General features: G+C 43.9%; 1 protein-coding gene and 2 non-coding genes across 4 annotated transcripts in view; 2 read left to right on the top strand and 1 right to left on the bottom strand.

Moving 5' to 3' along the window:
• Window positions 1-26,842, top strand: part of DOC2B (double C2 domain beta) — a 528,819-nt gene that overhangs the window by 312,422 nt on the left and 189,555 nt on the right. The gene's annotated exons all lie outside the window — the stretch shown is intronic.
• LOC142196450 (small nucleolar RNA U3) lies at window positions 22,672-22,889 on the bottom strand. Its single transcript, XR_012715253.1, has one exon. It is a non-coding gene; the product is annotated as a small nucleolar RNA U3 (small nucleolar RNA).
• Window positions 25,678-25,895, top strand: LOC142196448 (small nucleolar RNA U3). Its single transcript, XR_012715251.1, has one exon. It is a non-coding gene; the product is annotated as a small nucleolar RNA U3 (small nucleolar RNA).

The following is a 26,842-nucleotide window of genomic DNA, read 5'->3' as shown; positions in this document are numbered from 1 at the left end:
ATCACCTCTCCAGGGCCAGCTACTATTGGAAAAAGGCCCAGCGTTTACAGTAATCACATAATGTCAGGCCCCTTTCTATTAACAATATGTATAGTGATCAGGGAACTACTAGCCACTAGAAGCAGAATGAATGCCAATAAGCAGAGATCTAGAGACCTGTGAGGAATTGATACAGAAAGTATATTGTAAAATTTTACAACTTTACAACATATCCTAACACTGGTTTTGATCGTCCCACCAACCATGGGTAAATGATAATCTTGATTTTTGGAAAACTCCTTTAACTGGTTCTCAATCAGAGAACACCCAGTAATATTCTAAACTTTGAAATTGCACATAAAAAAATGTGAGGTGCAAAAAAATTACATGGTGAAAATAAAACAGTATTAAAAAGAAAGGCCCTAAAACACCAAGGTTAAAAACAGCCTTGACTTAGATACAATTTATGAACATTATTGATTAGATATTAGACTTGATAAAAATCTGTCCTGGTCATGTGATGATCGCTCTGGTTTAAAGCTCATTATATGATGCTATTCTGATAACTACATTGAAAAGGTTTTCCCATCTCAGGGTTTTACCTGCTGTACTCTGCCCCTCCACTTCTTGGATTCAGTGACAAGTTGGTAGGCAGGTTAAGGCTGTGTGATTAACAATTTAGGCCATGCTTATATTGCACTGCAACCTGTTATACATTGGAATTACAACCGGTGGTAACAGAAACAGTGATCAAATATTGTTCTAATACTCAATAGGCTCAGCAGCTGAAACTACTTTGTAGAGCTGAGAAAAGGCTCCATTACCATTAAGCACAGTGAAGAGAGTACAACACAGTTGGCCAGGAACAAGGACTAACAACACCAGCCATGGAGGATGGGAAGGGCAAAGGAATGTTGTGATACAATGTGTGTATGGGTAAAATATGTGGTGGTGACCTAGTAAAGTGGATGGAAGAGGGAAAGGGTATAAATGAAAGTAGAGTAATGTATTAGATGATATGTATGCGTAGTGTGTGGGAGAATATGTGTGTGTGTGTATATATATATATATATATATATATATATATATATATATATATATATATTGTATATCCATATGTGTGGAAAGGCAGTGTGTGGAAAGATGATGAAAGGTATGTGTGGAAGGACCATAGTAAACCTAGAGGCATGGCAAGAAAAAAGAAAATACAGTATACAGCTCAGCAATCTCAAAATGGTACAGTCAGTGGTTCATTCATTAGGTCTATTAGTCAGTAACTACAGGTATATGTTGAACTCAGTTAAACTGTCACATGGGGAATGACCGTTTCGTAGCTCAGGGGTGACAGCTAGGGAAATGAAATAATTTTTTGCAGTCAGTGGGTTTGGTGTAAAGACCAGTTCCTGGCTTGCATGAGCTGTCTTTAGACACGAGTATCAAGGAAATTGATCTCAATAGGATGAAATGTGAGGTTAAACTCTAACTCTGGATGGATACTGTTAAGATAATAATTGAATGCTGAATCATTGATGGTAATCTCATATGCAAAAAATATCATTTGTGTATCTGTTTTTCCAGATTATGGAGTGTTGAATGAATAAGGTGTTACTATAGACAATTTATCTTCAAATTCTGACATGTAGCAGTTAGCATATAGGGGGCCACGTCTGATCCCATTATGGTCCCTTGTATTTGAAGGTAGTAGTTGTCTTGGAATACGAAATAATTTTCATTGGCTATAAGAAAAAGGAGAACAAGACTTAGTGATATTATTGGATTGTCAGTGTGTTGGACTTGGTGAGTAAATTACGTACTGCCTCTATGCCAATCTGATGTTTAATAGATGTATATATTTGATACATCCTATCTTACAAGTAGTGCTGTTGGTTGGATATGTGATAAGGACCTGGGGACAGATAGGAATGCTCCTGATTCCAAGAGGTAGGACTGCGATTTCTGTGTTAGAGGCATGAGAATTTTTTCTAAAAAGATGACAAGAGGTAAAAGTCCATGGACACAATAGGTCTCTCTTTTGGGGTACTCAAGTCTCTTGTGGACCTATGATAGTATGTAGAAAACGGTAATAATTCAATCTTTCTAGTGAGAAATTCCCAAGTTTTTTCACCGATAACGCCCACCAACATGCAATGTGAGATTAAAGTTACAGTTTTGCTCCAGATGTTGCGTGTTAGATCATGTGTAAGTGGAGAATACGCTAGTTGTTGGATTATTGTCTATCTTTCCCTCTATTAGTCATCTTCTGCACCATTCATAGAGGGCAGGCACATATTTCAGCACCTGCCCATCCACAGTGGCCACTGGATGCAGGTAATGACTGTTGGTAAAGCCTCAGTTTTACCCATCACATCCTGCTGAAACTGCCCACCATGGATGGGCATGGACTCAGATGCCATGCTTGACACAAAGTGTGTCTGTACCCTTAAGTAGCTAGGATCAATCTTGGTCTGTTTTACATGATGACTTTAGCAAGTCCAATGTAATCAAGTCCTTAGGCTCTATGTACACCTCATCTGTTGCTTACAATTGAATACTTTTTTTTACTGTCTTAAAAAATGTATGCAACTATATGCCAATGTTATTAGAAATAAATATATAATGCAACACAATTTTTGTACTATACCTATTAAAAAATTAATGTGCATTCATGTGCGGTTAGAAAGCAGTACTGTTTATCACTTCTAAGAGCATTGGATAATGGCATTACACATTTGCAACTTTATTTACTATATTGTGTATATATAGCAGCCCTGGGTGAATATTAATATGGCACTAATTATGTAAATATATGCTGGGATATGTTTATGGGATAGTGGTGTTATTTATAGTGGGATAATGGTGTTATTTATGTATGTGGCTTAACAACACTATACCAATATTATTTCTGTTTATAGAATGTCTGTACTATTTATGTGTACAGCAAAGTAAAGCTATTTACTTACACAACAAATTAAATTTTTTGCCCAAGGCAGCAGAAATGCTGGAATGTGATATCAGTGGCGGTAGTAGGTCTTAGAGTTGGCAAATAGTGATACAAAATGAACAAACACAATAGACATACTAGTAGGAGAGAGAGATGCCGACAAAGCAGAAGAATTTCTGCTGATCTCAACAATTACAAATTTAGTGGTACTTTACTGCAGAAAGTGGAATACCTACCGATACATAACAAAAATATACTGCAAAGTCAGATTTAGTGAAGAACTTCCAGAAAGAAGATTTATTATTACTGTCTTTAGTTCATGGTGACAATTTATCTTGATGTGTAAAAGACTTTTTAATTCTGCTATAGTAGGCCTAGAGTTGACAGAAATAAAGAGTGTATTTTGTGCCAAAATTGTCAGTCATGCCATAACTATTATTTTATTATTGTTTATTTATATAGCACCATTAATTCCATGGTGCTTTACATTTGGGGGTTACATACAATACACAAAATATACAGGTAGATATAATACTAACAGTGACCGACTGGCACGGTGGGGTAGAAGGCCATGCCCATGAGGGCTTACAATCTATGAGGGAAGGGGGGATGGCAGCGCGGTGCTAGTGTTATTGGAGGTTGTAGGCCTTCCTGAATAGGTGAGTCTTCATGGCATTCTTGAAGCCTGTGATTGTGGGGATCAGTCTTATGTGTCTTGGTAAGGAGTTCCAGAGTATGGGGGATGCACGGGAGAAATCTTGGAGACGGTTGTGTGAGGAACGGATGAGAGCAGAGCGGAGTAGGAGGTCATTGGAGGATCTGAGGTTACGTGTAGGCAGGTAGCGGGAGATTAGTTCAGAGATATATGGAGGGGACAGGTTGTGGATCGCTTTGAATGTTAACGTTAATAGCTTGAACTCAATTTGCTGGGCTATAGGTAGCCAGTGGAGGGACTGGCAGAGGGGAGCAGCCGATGAAGAACGGGGGGTGACGTGAATTAAGCGGGCAGCACAGTTTAAGGTGGACTGGAGGGGGGCGAGGGTGTTTGCTGGGAGTCCATGGAGAAGGGTGTTGCAGTAGTCTAAGTGGGAGATTATGAGGGCATAAGGAAGGAGCGGATTCGATGGATGTTCTTGAGCTGGAGGCGGAAGGAGGTGTTGAGGGTTTGAACGTGTGACTTGAAGGATAGGTCGGAGTCCAGGGTATCCCCAAGACATCGTGCCTATGGGACTGGGGAAAGTGGGGTTCCGTTAGTTTTGATAGATGGGTCAGGTGGAGAGGCCATACTGGGTGGGGTGAAAATGATGAGCTCCGTTTTCTCTATGTTCAGTTTGAGAAAGCGGGTGGAGAGGAAGCAGGCTACAGCCACTAAGCAATCTGGAACTCTGACCAGCAGGGAGGTAATGTCTGGTCCAGAGATGTATATTTGGGTGTCATCGGCATAGCAATGGTATTGAAAACCATGAGATTCTATGAGTTGGCCCAGGCCAAGGGTGTAAATGGAGAACAGCAGGGGTCCTAGGATGGAGCCTTGGGGGACACCTACGGAGAGAGGGCATGGTGAGGAGGTGGTGTGCAAGTGGGAGACGCTGTATGTGCGGTCGTTGAGGTATGAGGAGATCCAGGAAAGGGCCAGGTCTGAGATGCCAAGGGATGAGAGAATTTCTAACAGGAGAGAGTTATCAACTTTGTCAAAGGCAAAGGAGAGGTCAAGGAGGAGGAGGACAGAGTAATGGCGCTTGGCTTTGGCAGTTAGAAGGTCATTGGTGACTTTTGTTAGGGCAGTTTCAGTGGAGTGTCGGGGTCTAAAGCCTGACTGAAGTCTGTCAAAGAGCAGGTTGGATAGATAGGAGGAGAGTTCAGAGTGGACGTGTTGCTCAAGCAGTTTTGAGGTGACCGGGAGCAGTGAGATGGGACGATAGTTGGCTGGAGAGGACAGGTCGAGGGACGGTTTCTTAAGTATAGGAGTGACAGTGGCATGTTTGAAGGCAGAGGAGAAGGATCCATTGGCTAGGGATAGGTTGAAGAGATGAGTTAGGACCGGAGTAATGACTTCAGTGAGCTTGGGGATGAGATGTGACTGGATCGGGTCAAGTGCGCAGGAGGTGAGGTGGGATTTGGAAGTTTGGTGCTTTTTAGAACTTCTATTAGCCAAACTGTCTGAGGAGGATAAAAGGATCTAAAATGCAGAATAAATCTGGTGTGCAGCATATACAGCTGTTCTTGTGCATTTTCAGCCAGAATCCAGTATACACTGTCTACCAATAAATATTTGGACACCCATGCAAATTAAGAGATCTGCAGTTGTGATGTGCCTTGGTCCTAGTGCATGGTAAACTCAACGCCGGCACCTATTGCAATATTTTAGATAACAGTGTGCTTCCTACATTATGGCGGTTCTATGGGTTGGACTAATGTTATTTCCAGGATGACAATGCCAGCTGTCATGTAGCGAGGTCTACCATGGCTTAGTACAGTGACAATAAGGTTAACCGACTGATCTGGCCTGCCCAGAGCCCAGACTTGAACCCTATCAAGCACCTCTGGGACGAGTTGGATTGCCAAACTAAGGGGTGCAACAGCCATCCAAAGTTGGTGAAAAACTTACCTGTCTTCTCCAAGCTGAATGGAATAAAATACCACTAGCCGTCATACAAGGACTTGCAGAAAACATGCCCTGGAGGGTTGAGGCTGTAATTGCCGCTCGTGGAGGCTCTACCAACTATAGATACAATACATGTTGTTTTTCTATTCTACCACAGAACCCCATTGTTTTATTTTCTTACCCGTGCTCAAAGAAAAACATGGATTCTAGTTGGTTGCTGTAAGGCCAGGCATCCCTTTGTTAATCCTGACTACAGAGAAGGAATGTTTGTCACAGGTGTAATAGCAGAGAAGATCTTCCCATAGGCAGCAGTATTCTCTGAGATTGTTTCCTTTGTCAAGTTTGTGAAGAAGACTTAGTATAGATTTCCTTGTAGTGCTTTAAAATGAAATTTTGCTTATCAGATGTCAATATTTTTGTGCTGCTTGTAATGCAAACTCATTTCCCACAGGCCTTAACATTTCTTCAGTGTAAATCTCCTGGGAGAACAGATTAATTTCCCCATGTCAGAATATTTTTGTGAATCTCTACTCTATTTAGCCGATTAAATTCAATATAGACTACAAGAGAAATATCTTTTTTTCAACAATGTCAATAAATGAAAAAAGTTTTGTCCTCTAATCCTAAATCAGATCATGTTTTCTTCTAGATATCCTTGAAGTGCTCCTTATACAAGAGGTGACAGAAATAAATTGGTAGACAAAAAAGAAATACAGTCCTGTGGATTAAAACAATCCTCAAAGGCTAAATTTCTAAATCTTCTTGTGGGTTTATTGGTTTCAGCAAACGTCCAGGGGAATTTTGGACAAAAACCATACAAAGTGAGCAGAGAGGAAAATGTTTCAACAAACAGAATACTAAATGACATTAGTAGCAATAGCACATTGGTTGTCCTTCATATTAATAGGAGTCTGCTAACAGTAAACATTACATAAACCTAGTCATGTTATCTTGTAGAGGCGATTCTACCGTTTCCAAATATAATTCCTTCATTCAGCTTTTGATTCTCATTTTCATGCAAATCTCTGTTTTATTCATTTCCAAATTATAGAGTAAGTGCTTTGCCTGGGAATCTAGAGATGAGACCATAGGGGTAACCTGAAACTTCTGGACCCCAGTGCAACTACTGTAATGGGTCTGTATCTAGTTTGTGCCATTTAGAATAGCAGTGTATTTTATGTGGCAGAGCAACCTTTTGGCTTCCATCATGGTCCAGGGTCTGGTAGTGACTGTTACCACTGCAACCCTTAGGGCCAGTTCACACATGGGGTTAACGCGTGTCAGAATGTGAGCGCTCAAAACAGATCCCATTCCCTTGCGTCCCACCAGCGGCACAATATGGGGTATTTTCTGCCCCTGTGTGCTGGTAGGACAGGCGGAATTTTTAATTAGCCAAGTTTTAATCACCTGGCTGGTTCCTATAAGAGGGCACCACACCCTCCCCCTGCGTTTTTTTTTCTGTCCTGTGTGTGGACAGGTGGGGAGGACTTGGTGTCCTCCTATAGGGCTCAGGGCTAAGGTAAGTCTACCTAGTCCTGGGTCCTGTTCTTGTCTCCTCCTGCTTCCATGGTCCTAGAGGAAGCAGAGGGGATTAGCAAAGCTTTCTACCCTCCCTCCCGTCCTCCCCCCTCCCTTCACTTACCTCCTGCAGCATGCCGGCATCTTCGGCCGGGGAGCGCGCGGTCCGGTGCTTCCCCAGCGGGTATCTGGCTCCGGCGTGTGGACGGCTGCGAGGCGGAACCCTAGTCAGGGTTCTCTGTGTTGGGAGGACGGATTTCCTGGCCGCACACTTCCGGTCGCGGCGGCAACCGTTTGAATCAAATTATGGTCCCCTTGGCAAAGGGGTTTTGGGAGAATATAGGGAGGCAGGGGCCTCCTCTCCCCTCTCCCCCCCCTCTTTTGGATGGCTGTATGAGGTTTAAGGGGGGGGCGGGTTAAGGGCGGACTCCCAGGTGGCCCCACCCCTCCGGAAAAAAAAAAAAAAAAAAAAGGCGGCACAATAAAAGGTAGTGCAGTGCTTTGTATCCCTGCATTCCTAGATCCCCTAGTGGGGCTCCTAGTCTTTGACTACGGTCCAGCAGAGTACAACTTGCAACGTCGTGTATTGTGCCGCCGGTGGGCAGTTCGGGCATTATCACCTACGCCTGGTGAGAAATCTCTTATTATCTTATGGTTGTACTCCTCTTACCCAGTAATTTGGCTTAGGTGAGTGTAGCAGTTGCTACCCTTTTTCCATCATGTCTTCCTCCACCACCCCCCTGGGTCCCAGAAGAGCAGGAAATCCTCTGCTAAGAGGAAACATTTTTCCTGTCGGGACTGTGACATCCCTTTACCTGTTGGTAAGTGTGTACAGGGGTGTAGGTGGTATGGTCCTCCCTGGCAGAGGCCCCCCTACTGAGGAACACTCCCCTAGAGACATAGTGGTGTGGGTAAAGGAGTATATGGTGAGTACGGCACAGAATACAGTGGAAAAGTGGTTTCCTCACTTCTGGTAAGCTCCTCCTCCTTTCTTTTAGGATGAGTCATTAAAGGACATTCGTACCTCCATTACCCAGCTCTCTAAGAAGCAGCGCACTGAGTGGCGCTCTGCTTCCCTTCCCTCCCTGGAAAGACTGCAGGTCGAGGATGACTCCTGCTCCTCTGAGGTGCAGTCGAGTATTGCCAGCAAACCCATTTTTCAATGGGACAAAACGTCAACATTGCTGAAGGCCATCCGGTCAAGGGACCCGGATGGTATGGGGGTAGCCTCCGCGTCTACCTCTGGGGGGCAGAGGGCCTTCCATGTAGACGCAGCCCTATCTGGCGTTATGGACCAAGAGTTGAAGTCCCGGAAAAGGCTCATGTCGCCTCCAGAGTGTTCAAAGATCTGTACCCTGTGGACTCGGCCCAGCTCGACCGCGGGGGTCCTCCTCCTAAGGTGGACCTCGCGGTGGTGAAGTTATCCCGCCGGACCATAGTTCCCCTGGGGATGGGTCCAATCTGCAAGATCTCCTGGACAGGAGAATAGATTCCACCTTTAAAAGGCGTACTCCACCGCATCTGCGCAGTCGGCGGTAGCAATATCCTCCACTGAGGTTCGGATTTTCTCCGTCCTCATCTGGCGCAGCTGGAACATGACATAGATGCTGGCATCGGTAGAGATGAGATCCTGGCGTCGATGGCTCCTGTTCATCTGGCAGCTGACTTCCTGGGGGAATCCTCAAGACAGCAGTTACGGTTATCTGCCAAAACAATGGCTGAGACTACGGCCGCAAGACCATTGTGGCTGTGCCCTTGGAGAGCGGATTTGTCGTCCAAACAGGCACTCTGCGGCTTACCCTTCCAACCTGGTAAGGTTTTCGGGGGCGGGTTGGATGACCTTATGGAGGGTCTGGCTGAGGATAAAGGCAGATCTCTGCCGCAAGCCTCAAGGAGTAGAAGTCCTCCTCCGGTGAGGGGTCGCGGGGCCTCTCCCAGAGCCCAACCTCAAAGGCGGTCCAGGTTCTGGTCCAGAGGTTCAGGCTGGGGGCGCGCCAGGGAGGAGCCAAAAAGGAAGCCGACCTTTTAATGGTACACCGCTCTTTGTGGCCGAACATCGTGGGTGGCCATCTGGCCCACTTTGCCACCGTGTGGAATTATTTCATCAAGGGTCCTTCCTGCTGCCCAGCAGAGCATCCTAGAGGCAGCGGTCCTGGAAGACAGGTCAAAAAGGGGCCTTGGAGAAGGTCCCTCCTCAAGAAGTAGGGAACGGAGTCTATTCCCCTGTTTTCCTAGTCCCCAAACCATCGGGGGACTGGAGGATGATAATAGACTTGAGATTTCTCAACCGGTTCCTATAAAGAAAACCCTTCCGGATGGAAACTATAGACTCCGTGACATCCTTCATGTAACAAGACGAGATGATGGCAACCCTGGATCCCAAGGACCCTTACCTACACATGCCTATCTTCCTTCCACACAGAAGATATCTGAGAATTGCCAGCCGGAGATCTGGCCACAGAGAGCACTTTCAGTTCACCGCCCTCACTTTCGGCATATCATCAGCCCCATACGTCTTTACCAAGACGGTCGCCCCCGTTGCCGCCGCTCTGAGATTATAAGGACTTTTCGTGGTTCCTTACTTGGATGACTGGCTCATAAAAGCTCAGTCTACTTCAGTGCTTCTTCAGCATTTTCAGATCGCCATATCCTTCCTGCAGAAGTTAGGATGGGTGATCAACTGGGAGAAGTCCGAGATAGTGCCAGCCACCCTAAAGAAATTTCTCGGGTTCATTCTGGATTCCCAGAACATGCAGATCTATCTTTCCAGCCCAAGGAAACTAAAGATAGAGGCGGCCGCCCGATTCCTCCTCAGAACTCGGCGGGTGACCATCCAGACCGCCATGAAGGTTTTAGGCCTGATGTCATCCTCGGCCAGGGCGGTCCCTTGGGTCTTTATGGCATTTGCGTCCCCTCCAGAAGGAAGTGTTGAGCGCCTGGAACAGGTCTCCACGAGGACTGCAGGAGAAGATCTGCCTTTCTCCCAGTACCCGTCTTTCCCTCAGATGGTGGATACACCTGAAGGACGGAAGGTCCACGGTTCCAACAAAATGGATCCTGCTGACTACAGATGCGTCCCACGGGGGATGGGGAGCCCACCTACACGACAGGACTATACACGGCGTTTGGGCGCATGCGGAAGAGGGGTCACCCAACCTGAAGGAGCTTCAGGCAGTATACCTTGCCTTGTGTCATTTCGCCCCCCTCCTCAAAAGGAGGGCGGTCAAGGTCCGGTCGGACAACAGGACAACGGTTATATATATAAACAAGCAAGGCGGCACCAGATCCCCGGCCCTTCAAAGAACCACGAACTTAATCTTCACATGGGCAGAGAAGAACCTGTCCCATCTATCCGCTGTTCACATCAAGGGCTCCCTGAACATAGTAGCGGATCAGTTGAGTCGGGGTATCACCGTATCGAGAGAATGGTCGCTTCATCATGTGTGTTCCAACAGATCGTCCAAAGATGGGGTCCCAGAGGTTGATCTTATGGCGACCCGACTCAACGCCAAGGTGGAAACCTTCTGTTCCCTGTATCAGGAGGACAATCCTTTGGCAGTGGATGCCCTGTCCATCCCATGGAGGTTCAGGCTGATTTACATCTTCCCTCCAGTTCCCATCATACTCAGGGTATTGATGAAGATAAGACAGGACCAAGTCTCGGGTATTGCCATAATCCCGTTCTGGTCAAAAAGGACTTGGTTTGCCCAGCTCATGAGGATGAGTCAAGGCATATACTGGAGGCTTCCCCCCCCTCCCAGACCTGGTAACTCAAGGAGAGCTGATCTGCCAGGATCTGAGGAGATTCAACTTGACAGCCTGGAAGTTGACCAGTCCCTATTAAGGAATAGAGGACTTTCAAGTGCCGTCCTGAAGACGATGTCATGTGCCCGCGCAGTATCAACAAACAAAAGTTACCAGAGGATCGGTAACATATTTAATGACTGGTGCCGGGAGCACGAAGTGGACTCCATGGATCCCCCAGTGGGGTGATCCTGGACTTCCTTCAGGACGGCCTAGACAGGGGGCTCGCGGTCGCAACCCTGAAGGTGCACGTGACCGCCCTGTCCGCCTGTCTGGGGAGGTGTTTTTCTCAAAACTCTCTAGTAAGCACCTTCCTAAAAGGTGCAGGGAGATTGAGACCCGCAGTATCTGCGCCTGTCCACAAGTAGGGACCTCAGCACGGTCTTGATGGCACTATGCGAAAAGCCATTTGAGCCTCTGGAGGCTGTTGAACCAAAGTTTCTCACCTTTAAGGTGGCATTCCTCTTGGCAGTAACATCGGCCAAGAGGGTGGGTGAGCTGCAGGCTTTTTCCTGTAAGGAGCCTTATACCAGTTTCTTTGAGGACCGGGTCCAATTGAGATTCCTCCTGGGTTTTACACCCAAGATACCCTCCTCTTCCAACAGAAGTCAGTTGGTCACGCTTCCTGTATTCCATCCAGCTCCCTCTACAGCGGAGGAAGTCAAGCTGCACTCATCGGATCTATCCAGATGTCTAAGGATATACATAGAGCGCACTCGCTCTTTCAGGAGAGCAGAAAACCTGTTTGTCAATTTCTTTGGGAAATTGAAAGGGCTGGCGACTTCTAAACCCACCATATCTAGGTGGGTGAAGGAGGTCATTAAAATATCATTTACGTCCCAAGGTTTACCTCCACCTTCCTTGCTGACAGCGCACTCCACGAGGGCGGTAGCCACCTCCTGGTCAGAGAGATGCGCTTTGCCGCTGGAGCAGATTTGTGCGGCAGCGTCGTGGAGCTCAGACTCCACATTTGTGAAACACTATAGGCTAGCCAGTCATACTGCTGAGGCCTCGGCATTTGGCTGGACGGTGTTGAGCTCAGTTGAGCGCCAAAACCCACCCTAAGTGGAGAATTACTTGTTATCTCCCCATATTGTGCCGCTGGTGGGACGCAAGGGAATGAATGGTTATGTAGATAACCTGTTTTCCCTAAGTCCCACCAGCGGCACAAGTCTCCCTCCCTAGAAATCACTGGAGGAGAGCAATACAAAACATGTACTGATTGTTACGTGCATTTTTATGTAAAACTGAGGTGTGTTGTGTATATAAGGATGTATAAACATCACAACAATGTACTAGATGCTATGTATAGGACCTATGTTGGTTACTTTGTATTAACACGCAGGGGGAGGGGTGTGGTGCCCTCTTATAGGGACCAGCCAGGTGATTAAAACTTGGCTAATTAAAAATTCCGCCTGTCCTACCAGCACACAGGGGCAGAAAATACCTCATATTGTGCCGCTGTTGGGACTTAGGGAAAACAGGTTATCTACATAACCATTCATTCATTTCAATGGGTTGTTACGGGCGTATAACGCGCTGAATTTTGCACGTGGAATTTTGCGGTTTGGAAAGATGCCGGCAGGTTTCCATCTCCTGCCCTGTTTTGTGCAGGAAACGGAAACATGCAAAACGGAGACCCCAGGCATAGATGTGAACGAGCCCTTATGTGTTTTTTTAAATGAAAAGTTTGAATTTTTTAACTCTTTATTGTTTGTTTAATTTTTTTAAACTTGTATTTCCAGTCCCACAAGGGGACTTGAATCTGGAATCTGCTGATCCCCAGTATGATGTACTGCAATACATTACAGTATGTCACACATAGGCTTGCTATGTGCAATTCTGGTACCAGATGCCCTTACCAGGCACACACCAACAAACATTTTCCTACTGTCTGATATATTATGACTAGAGATGAGCGAACACTAAAATGTCCGAGGTTTGAAATCCGATTCGAACAGCCGCACACTGTTCGACGGTTCAAACGGATTTCAAACCCCATTATAGTCTATGGGGGGGAATGCTCGTTTCAGGGGTAGGCAAAATTTGATAAAATCATACTTACCAAGTCCACGAGTGACGGTCGGGCTGGATTCTGCTTGAAGTCTTCTCCTGGCGCAGGGTCCCCTCGTCCTCTTCCGGGGTGGAATTCACTCTGCCTAGGCATCCGGCGTAGGCAGAGCCAACTGCGCAGAGTGAATTCCACCCGGAGGAAGACGCGGAAATGCAGCGCGGAGAAGACTTCGGAAAGGTAAGAGAAGAACCAGCGTTGATTGGCAGAATGTATAGCATTCTGCTAATCAGCGCTGGTTCTGCATCGAACCTTAAACTTCGAACAGCTAGTAGTGTTTGATCGAGTACGAGTATCTCGAATACCGTAGTATTAGATCGAACACCTACTCGATCGAACACTACTCACTCATCTCTAATCATGACCCTAAAAAAAAAAATAAACAGATTTTTAAGTAAGAAAGTTTACTAGAAGTATTAAATCTATGTGACTTGTGTGTTAGCAGTATGTCATCAAAAAATAGAGGGGGGAAGAGGGGGATTGTGTTAGTTTGTTCAACCCCTATAAGTATGAGTGAAAAAATATAGACATTATAAATACCCCTATATGTATGAGTGAAAAAATATGGACATTATAAATACCACTGTAGTATGTGCTCTTGGGCAACAAGCTAGTGGAAAGATGTCAGGGGCCACTCTGGAAGCCCATTTGCTTTCAACCAGCATCACTTCTTCTAGTGCACTTACATACAGGTTTTTTTATGTGGATTGTGAGCCCCATATACATATACTAGCCCCATATACTAGCTTACATACAGGTTTTGAAGGAACTTGGCAAGAAAGCTTGTAGTCTTGTTTAAATCCTCCTGTCTCTTCATGTAATCCCAGATAGATGATATTGATAGTAGGGCTCTGTGGAGGCCACATCATCACTTCAAGGACTCCTGACTGTTCATTTTAATTTAGATTTCTCTTTAGTTCATTCACTTCAATTTGCTAATTGACAAAAATACATTATGAGCATTTCTAAAGCATTCTGACTTTGCAGCATTTTTCCAAAACTGCCCGCATAGTATGATTGTAGACACATAAATATATATTTGTATTTGGTTATTATATTTTTTTATTGTTTTGACTATTTAGTATCTCTTTACTTCCATTGTTAGACATCTTCAATGTAACATGTCGAGACCTTCTCTCAATGTGCAGTACAAACCCCTGAATTTCCATGTTACATTTAGCAGTTCATGTACAGAGTAACATCTTAAATTATTCATTCTGATCTGCGAACAATAAAACTGCCAGTCGGGTAAAGTTCATTCCATAAAATGTAGAAAAGTAAAGTTTTCAAAAGAATAGGAAAGACCTTTCTGTTCTATTGTGATAGCTAAATGTTATCTATCCTGCAGGTCACTGTTGAAAATCAAGCCAAAAAATGTAGTGGCTAGGAAACGCTCTGATGGGTTATTAAATATTTCATAACAAACGATTGGGCTGAGCTTGTAACTGAATACTGTACGGCCACAATATGCTTCTAGCAGACAGACCACATTTCAGAATTCCTTCTAGCATTAGAAAATAACTTTGTATGATAGGGCAATTTGGTTCACAGAGTAAATTCTGCAAGACCATTATCTGAAGATACCTTTAAAAGCTCGGTGTGATGGAAGAAAGTTTCTGAAGCATCGGTTTTTTGATTGTGAAGTTTTGTGATGAAGATGTGACACAGATAAAAGTAGAGACAAGTGGGCAATTGATTACTGTGACCACAGCAGAAGCAGCGACTATTCTGTGTTTTAAAGTTTTAAATTGAAAAAATATCCTAATAAACATCATGGACATATGTCATCTTTCAGCCGTACTAAATATGTAACTGTATTAAATCAGTATATATGCACTGTGCACTGGGCATACTATGAAAGGGGTTGTTCATTTGTTTGCTAGAAGAGTCTCACAACAACAATCTGATGCTGAAACTGGCAGGAAGCTTTTAGTTTTCTTGCTTCACCAATACAGGGGAAATTAAATAGTAAACTATTCTAATAAAAATCAATGTATTGGTCTGTGTAATACAGATCAGGCTGAGTCATCCAGAGTCAGGGATACTCTTTATAGAACCTCTCTCTTTTAACTAATATGGTGCCCGTAATGGTTGCTGCAGCAGTATCTCAGATACTTTAAAGGGATACAACTATAGTACCTACAACTATGGTTATGAAGAATATGGTGAGTGAGAAGCATAGCACCCAGAGTGGAAACAACACTGGGATCTGCATGGTCTATTAAACATCTGATCTGTGGGGCTCCAACAGTCTTAAGGGATCTAAGAAATCAGTTGGGGGTCTAATGTTTTAAAGGACTGGGGTGCTTTTGTGAGCACTTTCACCACTTTACTTTCTACATTGCAAAGGATCTATTTTATAGTGACTGTGCAATAAAATTACTATCTGTATTAATAGTGCATGGCTGCTATTAAACAGATGAGGTGTGATGTAAATAGTGAAAGGGGCCTACAAATTATAATATCTTCCCCAGAGTCTCCCCATAGTATAACGTTCCACAGTGGTCCCACACAGTTTAATATTCTCCACAGTGGCCCCCACATAGTATAATATGTTCCACAGTCGCATCAGACAATATAATATGCTGCTCACAGTAGCCCCAAACAGTATAAAATGCTCTCAAGAGTCCCCATTGAGCTGCTTCAGATGAACCCCATGAAATTCAATGAATATTCCTGAGGCTCAGTACTCCAGGTAGTGACCCCTGGGGTGTGTGACCTCACAGGCTGAAAGAGAACTGAAGAGGATGCTGGGAATCATCAGAAGCCCAGGAGAGGTGAGCATAAGTACTTGTTGTTTTTAATTACCTCCCCTGGACAGGCTACTACTGTAAAGGGGCCAAGCATGACTTTCCATTAACAATATGTATACCAGTTGGGGAGCCAGGCTTTCCCCATCGCTATCATGGTGCTTCAGGTCCCCAGCCATCTCCAGCTGGCCACAGGCTTGTACACATTATTAGATTCTTTGCCAAGCATATTTTTTTCATAAAAAAGTTGTGTTGCTTGTCATTGACTATATTGACTAGAGGTTGTTATCATTTCCCTTGTCATATAGGTGTGTCCATGCACAGTCCATTTTGGTTGGAGCATGTCATACAGTGTAAGGAAACATCCTCAACTGGTAACACTCACTTGTCAATTTATTCTAAGAGAAATAATATAGAAGCAACACATTCCATAATTTTAAGAAAAGAAGGTCCAGGATTGTTATTTTATAGGGAATACAAGTATTAAAAAAAACAGGCATGTCGCGAGAGCCAACAGATCTTCTTTAATAAGGTATTTAAGAACTTAATTTTCTAAACTAGACAGTTTAGAAACTGTAAAAAATGCAGAAACTGGTATACCAGAGAACAAGCAACCTAAATCTCACACTTCGCTGAGAGATAGGACTAAGGGTAACCAAACGTTCTTCACCAGAGCTTGCAGCAAAGCCAATTGGATTTCTCATGCTGAATTTGAACCCAGGTTATCACTCCAAAAACTTTGTGCAAGAAATAGATGCTCTGCAATCTGAAATTAAACCAGAACCCACAACAATTCTCACTAGGCAGATCAAAACAGAAGAGCAGAATCAAAAGACTAAAGGTATCCAGGCCAAGCTCAATCCAAGAGTTGACAGTAAATGTCATAATCAGAAGACAAGGGGATATCCAGAAAACAAGCCAAAGTCAAAGTTCAAGAGCCTAACTAGAACGAATTAACTACTAGCAGGCAAATGGGGTATTGAGAACAGACCATAAATATACCTCTTCAACTGCTGATCATTTCAGCATCACAGAGCTCTGACAGCTAAAGAAAGTTTCATGTGTTGGTATAACAAACTTAAGGCAACAGCAGTAAGCAATGCTGCATACTGAAATTTTGGAGTATTTTAAAGGGATTCTATCATTAGAATCCCATTTTTAGCTAAGAGCATGTCGGAATAGCCATAAGAGAGGCAGTTCTTCTCTTACATTTCTATTTCTGATCTGAGCAACTGTTCCTGAGAAATTCCTTCTTTCTTCCTTATGTAAATGAATTTTAAGACAGCACAGGGGATGTTGCCCTGAGCTCAAACAGCACAGGGAGCATCCCCTGCACTGTCCAAAAACTCTCCAGCAACGCCTCTGTCTTCTTCTGCCAGTCATCTCTTTGCTGCATCACCGGCCACATCTTCATCCAAAAGCACTGACTGTGCATGTATGTTGGCCATTTTCCTGTGGCCAAATGGGTGCTCGTGTAAGAGGCCACAGGAAAATGGCTGACGGACATGCGCTGTTGGCCCTTTTGGATGAAGATGCAGCCGGTGATGTGGCAAAGGGGCAACCAGCAGAAGAAGACAAAGGCATCGCTGGAGCATTTTCGGACAGCACCGAAAGAAATGTAAGAGAACTGCCTTTCTTAATTCTATTCCAATGTGTTCTTAGCTTAAAAAAAAAAAAAAATAAAAAATAAAATAAGGGATTCTAATGATAGAATCCCTTTAAAAGTCAAAATGCATAAAGCGAGTGACAGCTCAGTGTATGGTTAAAGTCAGACTTTGTACTTACTGCTTACCCTCCGTTTATCCAAGACATACATGTTACATCACTTTTATATAACTTCGACTGTGTTTGCCGTAGAGAAGTACAAATTGTATAGATTGGTTCCTAGGAGACCTGATATTGTTATGCACTGTGTGTTAGGCCAATTTAAGATGTGGTTTGTAGTAAACTTGTTAAGCCCGAAACTAATCTTGGTCCCAAACCACCCATCTTAAGAGGCTCAGCCATCTCTACTTATGAGTTATCATTTTATAGTATTATATATTAATCTGTGCACATATAAATTATTAGTAAAAGAAGCCAGATAATCTCCTACCATATACTGCATAGTGTGCTCCATGATGCTTTTCAACTGTATATCACTCTATGCATCGGCTATGGCACTTTAAGAGTTGTCATTGGTTCCTATCAGGCTCTTTTATTATAGTGATAAAACTTGTATCCACAGCAACATAACCAGATCACATTTGTTACCAAAGCATTATTGTCAGAGGAAGCGGAGATCGGATTTTAGTTGCACAATTTAAATGTCAGGGTCATTATTCTAACATAAGCGTTTTCAAATAAGACAGAGGCACTGTGTGCACCAATACACTTCATACAAGCCGAGTTACCCTACAACATTGGATTAAGATGGATGTACAATTACCCTTTTGAGGCACATTGATTAATATCTTTTATGGCCACTGCTTGGTCAATATATCAGTTATAGAAATCTAGAGACGACAAGTGTGAGTTTTCTGTAACTAGGAGAAGGAAGCAGAAGACAGGTCTAAGCTCTCGCATGGTTTGCAGTGTTTGTGCAGCCATTCTTTTAACCCTGCTCCTCCCTTCCTTTCTCAAGTAGTACAATCTGTTTTTCAAGTTTTTTTGTTGGGGTAAAACATTTATTTGGTGGGAGATAAGTGGCTTTCCATGTGATAACTAAAGGGCTCTTAAAGTGTCAGTCACTACTAGCACGAGCTCACTGTATATGGATTATTTTTTTAAATTCAATCTGAGCTGTATAAATCTCTATTCAGTTATCGCTGTTTACTGATGTTCGGAAAATTTTGGCATGTAAAGTGGTATTTAGATAATTATCCTGTAGATAATGGAAAACCATCTAGTGCGGGCCCTGTGTGTTCTATATGAAGAGAAGCTTAGGGTTACATTTGACAGAACTGAATGGAGCTGCAACTCCATTCACAAAAGGGTCCACTGCTCTCTTTTAAAAAAAAAAAAAACTGTTTCTTTAATGTGTTTTAACAATAAAGAACAACAATAAGAATGATAAGCCTGTATCAATCCAAGAAGCCTATAAATATAACAACCGTACAATACACAAATAAAACCATAGCAGGTAATAAAAGTCAGGGAAAAAATATTCATATAGAGAAAACAAACACCGACAAGGAGGGACAAGACTAGACAGGAGAACAAGAGGGCAGAGACAACAAGGGAAAAACAACAACAAAGTAGGGGAGGCTCCAGAAGGTGGCAGATCACAAAGGCTGGGTGGCCCAAAACGCATCCCACAGGCTCCAGGTAGCATGAGATTTCTCCTCCTCATTATTCAGCACAGCTGTCAAATACTCCAGTGACCGCGCGTTCCTGATCCTAGAATACAACTCTTCAAGCGCCATAGGGGCCGGTCGGCGCCAATGCTTAGCAATCAAGCACCTAGCAGATGTGAAGAAAAATAAAAAGAGACGGGCTTGTTTGCGCATTTTGACAAGGGGGGAGAGATGAAGGATATAGGTCCTAGGAGACAATCGGAAACTAACTCCTATTACCCATTCTGAGGCCCGAAACTGGCACCAGTAAGGTTGGAGAGAAGGACAGGACCAGAAAAGATGAAAGATATTCGCCGGACAGGCACCACAGCATCAGCTACAATCTGGGACAGACCTGTCAAAAGAGTGGAGAAGACCCTCAAGTAGGTCTTCCATTGGGACATGTAAGGGTGCTTAGGCGAAATATCGGGGGTAGGGTCCGAGAGGAGCCGATAGATATTGGAGACCAGCCTCTGCGTCCCAGTACCAGCCTTACAGATCCTCTCAAAGAGCGTGGGGGAGGGCACTGTTCTCTTGATTGTGAGGGTCCCAATGGACAAGTCCACTCCCTACTGATCATAGAGTTATGCTGTATTTCAAGGATAAGGGATAACTTGTAGTTTCTGGAATATCCCTTTAAGTCTGTGGAAAAATAAAGGCAATAGAGTCTCAGGCACTGTAAAAACATATAAAACGGGTCAGTGCTGGATATAGACTTGTAATTGAAATGCTGAAGTTACAATTTAATCATAGGCTCATGCGTTAAATAAACATGCAGGGCAATATATCTCCAATATACTTTCCTGTATTGACAGGAATTGCTGCAGTACATATTGGAGTAAATATTTATCAGTCATAAAATCAAAATAAAAAGTGTACCAATGTGGCAGCTGTAAAATCTACTGTCTATTCTCTTTTCTATCAAGCTCCTGTCAGCGGTAATATTAGTGCCCATGCAGCATATCCCTAAAATAGCTTCTGTCAACATACCTGTTGTTTCCCAGCTGTCATTACAAGCTTCATAGCAAATACTGGCAACATTATCAGGAGAATTTAGAAACTCGAATTTAAGGCTTTCTTTGTATCCAGCCTTCATGTCATAATACATATTGTGCCCTAGAACTTTATTGCAGTATAATAAAAAGTTTTTCCTTTTTTGATAGAAACTATTTCAATCCTGAACTGGACTACTGTAGATTAGAGATGAGCGAACAGTGAAATATTCGAGATTCAATATTCGTTTCGAGTAGAGCCTCAATATTCAACTACTCGATCGAATATCAAATCCCATTATAGTCTATGGGAAAAAACTCTCGTTTCAGGGGAAACCACTATTCGACTAAAGGAGGGTCACCAAGTCCACGAGTAGCAGGAGGAGAGTGTTGAGGAGGAGCGCTGTGCAGTTAAAGCGCACGAACCCCATAGACTATAACGGGTCCATGTGCTTGTATTGCACTGCCCGCACAAATGATTTGTGTGGGCAGTGCAAGGCAAGCACACAGACCCCATTATAGTCTATGCCTCTATGGGGTCCGTGTGCTTTAACTGCACAGCGCTTGCAGTTGCGCTGATATTCCATTCGGGGAGGTCCTCCTGCGGACTCCTTCCGGACGAGATGTAAGCGCTAATGTGAACCGGCCCTAAAAGCAAAGTGGAAGGAGTAGGACATGGCACGGGGAGAATGATAGACTCGCAGGATAGTATTGCAGCATCCCTCCTGCAGAACCAGCATTGATTGGCTGAATCCTATACAGTGTACAGCATTTGACCAATCAACGCTGGTTCTGCCGGAGGCTCGTCTGTGACGAGGCGGAGTCTAAGATCGGACCACAATGAAGAATGCTGTGGTCCGATCTTAGACTCCGCCTCCTCACAGACGAGCCTCCAGCAGAGCCAGCTTTGATTGGCCGAATGCTGTACACTGTATAGCATTCGGCCAATCAACGCTGGTCAATGCATTCCTATGAGAAAAAATCAGCTCCCGCATAACGCAAGCTGCTAGCTCTCCCGACTAGCAAAGACGAGCCTGCTGCACAACCAGCGAAGGATATGTACAGCATTCGGCAAATCAACACTGGTTCTGAATCAAATCTTTACTGCGAATAGAAGTAGTATTGGATCGAGTACAAGTATTTCGAATACCATGGTATTCGGTCAAATACCTACTCGATATTTAATAGATAGATATTTAATAAAAGTCTTACAGAGTAGCACTGTTAGGCACATAGCAGGGGTGAACCTGCCCCTTTCGCCGCCCGAGGCGAATGACAGAAAGCCGACCCCCCCCCCCCCCCGGAGGAGGGGGTGGAGCGGAGGGGCGGGGCTGAGGGGGCGTGATGGAGCCGAGGGGCATGGCTAAGCGAAGGGGCGGGGCTTAGCGGCGTTCGCAGGCAGACAGCAGGCACGGAGAGGACCTGCTCTCTGCCTGAGCATGAGGGGAGGCTGCTGGAGCAGCGCTGCTCCAGTGGCCTTCGCAATCCACCACTCGGTGCTAAGCCAGTCCAGGACAGCTTGTCCTGGACTGGCTTAGGTAAGCAAAAATGCCGCCCTGGGGCCCTGGCATAACGCCGCCTGAAGCGGTCGCTTCAGGTCGCCTCATGGGAGGTGCGGCGCTGGTTCATAGGATATATCTATGATGACTGTTGCCACTGAATAATTTTATTTGGGCACCACTGGCTTCCTCTGTGAGAGAGCACAAGAATCTACAGTAACAACATGCAAATATAAAATCCATCAGTGTGTCAGCCAGAGTTGTACCTTAACAGCAAGCGATATTGCATATTTTACAGAGGAACAGTTTCTTTAGAACCGTATTCAGATCGGCAGGCTCTGATTACAATCTTTTGCTGTAACAGTAATGAACCTTGATGACTTCTTTTTAATATTTTCATTTATGTATAATTCAATAGACATAATCATATGTTACATTTAGTAATAGCTGAAAGGCAGTATTTGCATTGTTGAAACTAGATGTTTTGATTTCCTATTTGTCTTGTTGGAAGAATATAACTATTATCTTTAATAACCTTTTAACAGTCTGGCTATTTTAGGACGTAAACTGCACCTCCAGTTCTAAAGCAACTTTCATAAATGAATAGTACAGTAGTACTAGTATCTTATTACAATAGTATCTTATTAAAGGAATATGTCTATTGATTTATTTCCTAATTGTATGCAGTGTAACAAACTATAGCAGGCGCAGTTATCTCTGTCTCTTTCCCGGTAGCCTCCCTTTCCTCTCTCCATAGACTACTATGTATGAAGTAGCTTGATTAATGGAGAAAGGAACATGTATTTTTTTAATAAGAAATAATTTTCCTGCACTATTAATTTATTTAAGGTTATATTAATAATTTAAGGCATTTTTTTTATTATTTCATCATTGTATTCTAAGGGCAATAGATTTTTTATTTCTTCATCAACATAACCATTAAAAATATTATATTATGTTCAAATAATACCATACGTGGAAAAATCCTAACAATAACTGTATAACAAATATACAATAATAAGAAATGTGTGTGTGTGCGAAATACATAAAACGGTGAAAGAGTGCAAAAGTAAATATTACATATGACATATAAAAAAAACATAGTAATACAGCAATAGTAATAGTAAAGTAGTATAAACTTACCACAAAGTGAACAAACAGAACTAGTATTTACTTTTTCACCAGAGTAATAGAACCAACCACTCAGCTTGTAATCTCTCCCTCCACCTTCTCTGTAATAGAGAAGGAGAATGATCATCAATAGCAACCAGCACCTGCAATGAAGCAGAACTGAGAGCTCACTTTCCGCTCAGGAGAGATCACTACAGCTCCTCCTCGTGGTTGGAGAGTTTGGTCACTTTTGAGCACATTTCCACAGTTAAGAACTATAGAAATGATCCCTGAAAGTATAGTCTTAACCCTCTACATGCTGCACTGACTACCCCGGTCATAGGAGCCTGTGTGTAACATTAGGGAGACATTCCCACAGTATGATACACAGAGAACCCTGTGAGTATGGATACATTGTGACTGCTTACAGCTGTGCAAGCACTGCAAGTACAAGCTGTAATACTTGGACAAGAACTGGAAAAAGTTGTTACCCAGAATTCAACTGTTCTCTTGTCTTAATTAGCATATGCATCTAGTGGAGAACAGGCTTAGCTCTGTAGCTCCACCTCCTTACAAATGGGTTGTGTGACCTGAGCCTTGGCTACAACCTCCCCTTTGTTGTTGTGAAAAGTTAATTACCTTCAATTCCTAGCCTTGACCATGATTCACATCTTCCATGGCTTTTCTTTGAATGATTTTTTTCTTGTATTGTCCATTTTTCTATTCTCTTTACTTTTGAAGTTTGTATCTGAAAGCTAAGTGTCTGTACTAGTATTGCAATGTACAGATGCCGATCTAGACCTAAATTCAGACCTACTTCTCCATTTGTAAACACGATTGTTCATATAATCCTGAAGGTCACATTGGTAATTTTTGACTTTAAACTTTTCTTGGTATTTATTGGTATTTGAGAATAGAAATGGATTTTCGTAATAAGGAGAGCAAGTGGACCAGCCAGCTATCTAATATATTTACAGACCCTTGGATGTTCCTATGGAATTACAGGGACTACAACGTGAATTACGTGAAGTTCTGCATAAAAGGGTGAGAACATGGTGGAATAGGGCAACACTCGAAGAATATAGAAGCAAAATTTTGATTCCTAGGGGTTTACATATTCATATATTCCCTTCCTTCCCTATTGAAGATGAGGATTTTAAAAACAAATTGAAGAAATCATGTAATGTTTGCTCTAAGGCCTTCATTGAATTATTAATGACTCCTGATTCTCAGACTCCTATTTTTTATAGTCCGCCTATAATTGCTGATCCCAATTCTTAATATCATCAGAGGTAGCAATAGACTGCATCTTATAAAGCTTGGAAATTTGAACTTTCAAGGATTCCATCATCCTATAGTCATGTGTAGTTATAGCCAGGGGCGTAACTACCGTAGAGGCAGCGGAGGCGGCTGCCACAGGGCCCGGGCCATTAGGGGGCCCGGTGACAGCTGCTACCGCTGCGTTTTTTTTTTTTTAATAGGCCGTTACAGGCCCTAATTACTTGCCGATCCTGGCTGGGTCGGGATCGGCAAGTGAAACAGCGGGCCCCACAAATACTATCATTATACTCAGGGGTCTTTGCAGACCCCTGAGTATAATGATCGGCGGACCAGGAGAGGTAAGGGAACGTAAAAAATACTGTTACTTACCTCTCCACGATCCTGTGAGGCCTCCTTCATACTTGTCTGACGTCTCTGACGTCACATGAACCCCGCCTGCTTCCCGGGTCATGTGTCGTCCGACGTCATTAACAAAGGATGAGAGCGGCGGCCGACAGCTTAGGAGCCGGGGGACAGGTAAGCAACTGGATTTTTTAATGTTTTTATTCCCCCGGGTCTCCGATTATTACCAGTGGCGTAACTAGGAATGGCGGGGCCCCGTGGTGAACTTTTGACATGCCCCCCCCCCCCAACCGACACCGACGCCCCCGACCGACCCCCTCCTCTGTACTCGATTATGTCCCTTAGTAAGCCCTGCACACAGTATTATGTCCATTAGTGTCCCCTGCACACAGTATTATACCCCATAGTGGCCCCTGCACACAGTATTATGTTCATTAGTGGCCCCTGCACACAGTATTATCCCCAATAGTGGCCCCTGCACACAGTATTATGTCCATTAGTGGCCCCTGCACACAGTATTATGTCCCTTAATGGCCCCTGCACACAGTATTATCCCCCATAGTGGCCCCTGCACACAGTATTATCCCCCATAGTGGCCCCTGCACACAGTATTATCCCCCATAGTGGCCCCTGCACACAGTATTATCCCCCATAGTGACCCCTCCACACAGTATTATGTCCCTTAGTTGTCCTTGCACACAGTATTATCCCCTATAGTGGGCCCTACACACAGTATTATCCCCAATAGTGTCCCCTGCACACAGTATCATGTCCCACTGTGGACACCCATAAACAATTATTATACTCTGGGATCTTTTCATATGAGGCCTTTGCACATGGATGAGATTGAGTGAGATTTCCATTATATGACTACTGTATTGCAGTGTATTGGCCACTGATGGGCCCATTAGGTCTTTCATATGCTTTCGCATAGACTGCTACATAGGGACAAAGATCTGACAATATCCCACCCACAATTCAGTGTCACTTACAACCCTGATAAAATGCTGCTTATATAACAGTGACAGCTGCAGGGAAGCATTCATGAGCGCTGATGTTTCCTCCCGTCTCCTGTTTCGCTTTCCATTTGCCATGCTTGTGTTTGCTATGCAGATGTGTCTAGTAACAGACAGGGCGGGCGGGCGGGCGAGGGTGTGAGGGGGGCTCCAGGGCTCAGACTGAGCATGTGTGAGGGGGCAGAGCTACACAGCTAAGACTGTCCTCGAGTAGTTGCTTGACTTTGCATATGCTAATTATAATTAGAGAACAGTTGAATTCTGGGTAACAACTTTTTCCAATTCTTGTCCAAGTATTAAAGTAAAGCTTGTATTTGCAGTGCTTGCAGAGCTGTAAGCAGTCACAATGTATCCATACTCACAGGGTTCTCTATATATCATACTGTGGGAATGTGTCCCTAATGTTACACACAGGCTCCTATGACCGGGGCAGTCAGTGCAGCATGTAGAGGGTTAAGACTATACTTTCAGGGATCATTTCTATGGTTCTTAACTGCGGAAATGTGCTCGAAAGTGACCAAACTCTCCAACCACGAGGAGGAGCTGTAGTGATCTCTCCTGAGCGGGAAGTGAGCTCTCAGTTCTGCTTCATTGCAGGTGCTGGTTGCTATTGATGATCGTTCTCCTTCTCTATTACAGAGAGGGTGGAGGGAGAGATCACAAGCTGAGTGGTTGTGTCTATTACTCTGGTGAAAGAGCAAATAGAAATACTTGAATAGTGATATACATAGACCTCTACCTGTATAGTGACACGGCTGTCACTAAAATTGTTAAAATAGTTGAGAAGGAGGAATTCACACCACTGTTGGTGTTTGCTCTGCAGTGTCCATGGCTATTGTCTGTACAAGATTTTAGCAACAGACACTACCGTTTCCCCGAAATAAAGACAGTTTCTTATAATTAATTATCTAACAAAATATATGACCTTTCTTATTTTCGGGGGATGTCTTATGCAGCGGCTGGAGTGGGGAAGAATCGGCAGTCATGCTGATGCTTCCTTAGTGGAGCACCGGCATGACTGATGGTTGTATGTGATCCAGAAGGTGAAGGGGGGGTGTCTTATTTTCGGGGAAACAGGGTAGCTGTGTCCGTTACTCAGTGGTGAACTTAGCCTGTCTGCTGCCTGAGGCGGACGATCGAAACATGCCCCCCCCCCCCCCGGATTGAGTTGGGGGGGGGGCTGGAGGGGAACTTTATAATAAATACAATGCAGTAATACTCACAGGAGTTGTCTCCCCACATTTCCCGTCTCTTCCCTTTGGACCGCCATGACCACTTCTTTCAGCTGTGACTTGACTCTGTAAAGTTTGAAACACAGACATCTTTGGCTCCTCACTTCTCCACGCACCCAACCCCTATATATACTGTATATCCCACAGCGGCCCCTAGAGTCTATATTATGCCCCACAGTGGCACAATAGACTGTGGGGCATAATAGAGGTTGCAGGGGCCACAGTGGACCCTTCAAGCTCTATTATTATACTGAGGGGTCTTTTCAGACCCCCGAGTATAATAATCGGAGCCCCAGGGGAGATGAGAGAACATAATAAACACTGTTACTCACCTCTCTGGGATCCGATGTTAAAGAGGACCTTTCATGGGTTTGGGCAAAGGCAGTTC

This window comes from Leptodactylus fuscus, chromosome 2 (genome assembly GCF_031893055.1).
Source record: "Leptodactylus fuscus isolate aLepFus1 chromosome 2, aLepFus1.hap2, whole genome shotgun sequence".
In the NCBI taxonomy this organism is placed as follows: domain Eukaryota; kingdom Metazoa; phylum Chordata; class Amphibia; order Anura; family Leptodactylidae; genus Leptodactylus; species Leptodactylus fuscus.
The sequence above is the reverse complement of the archived record's forward strand: the minus strand, read 5'-3'. Positions and strand labels throughout refer to the sequence as shown.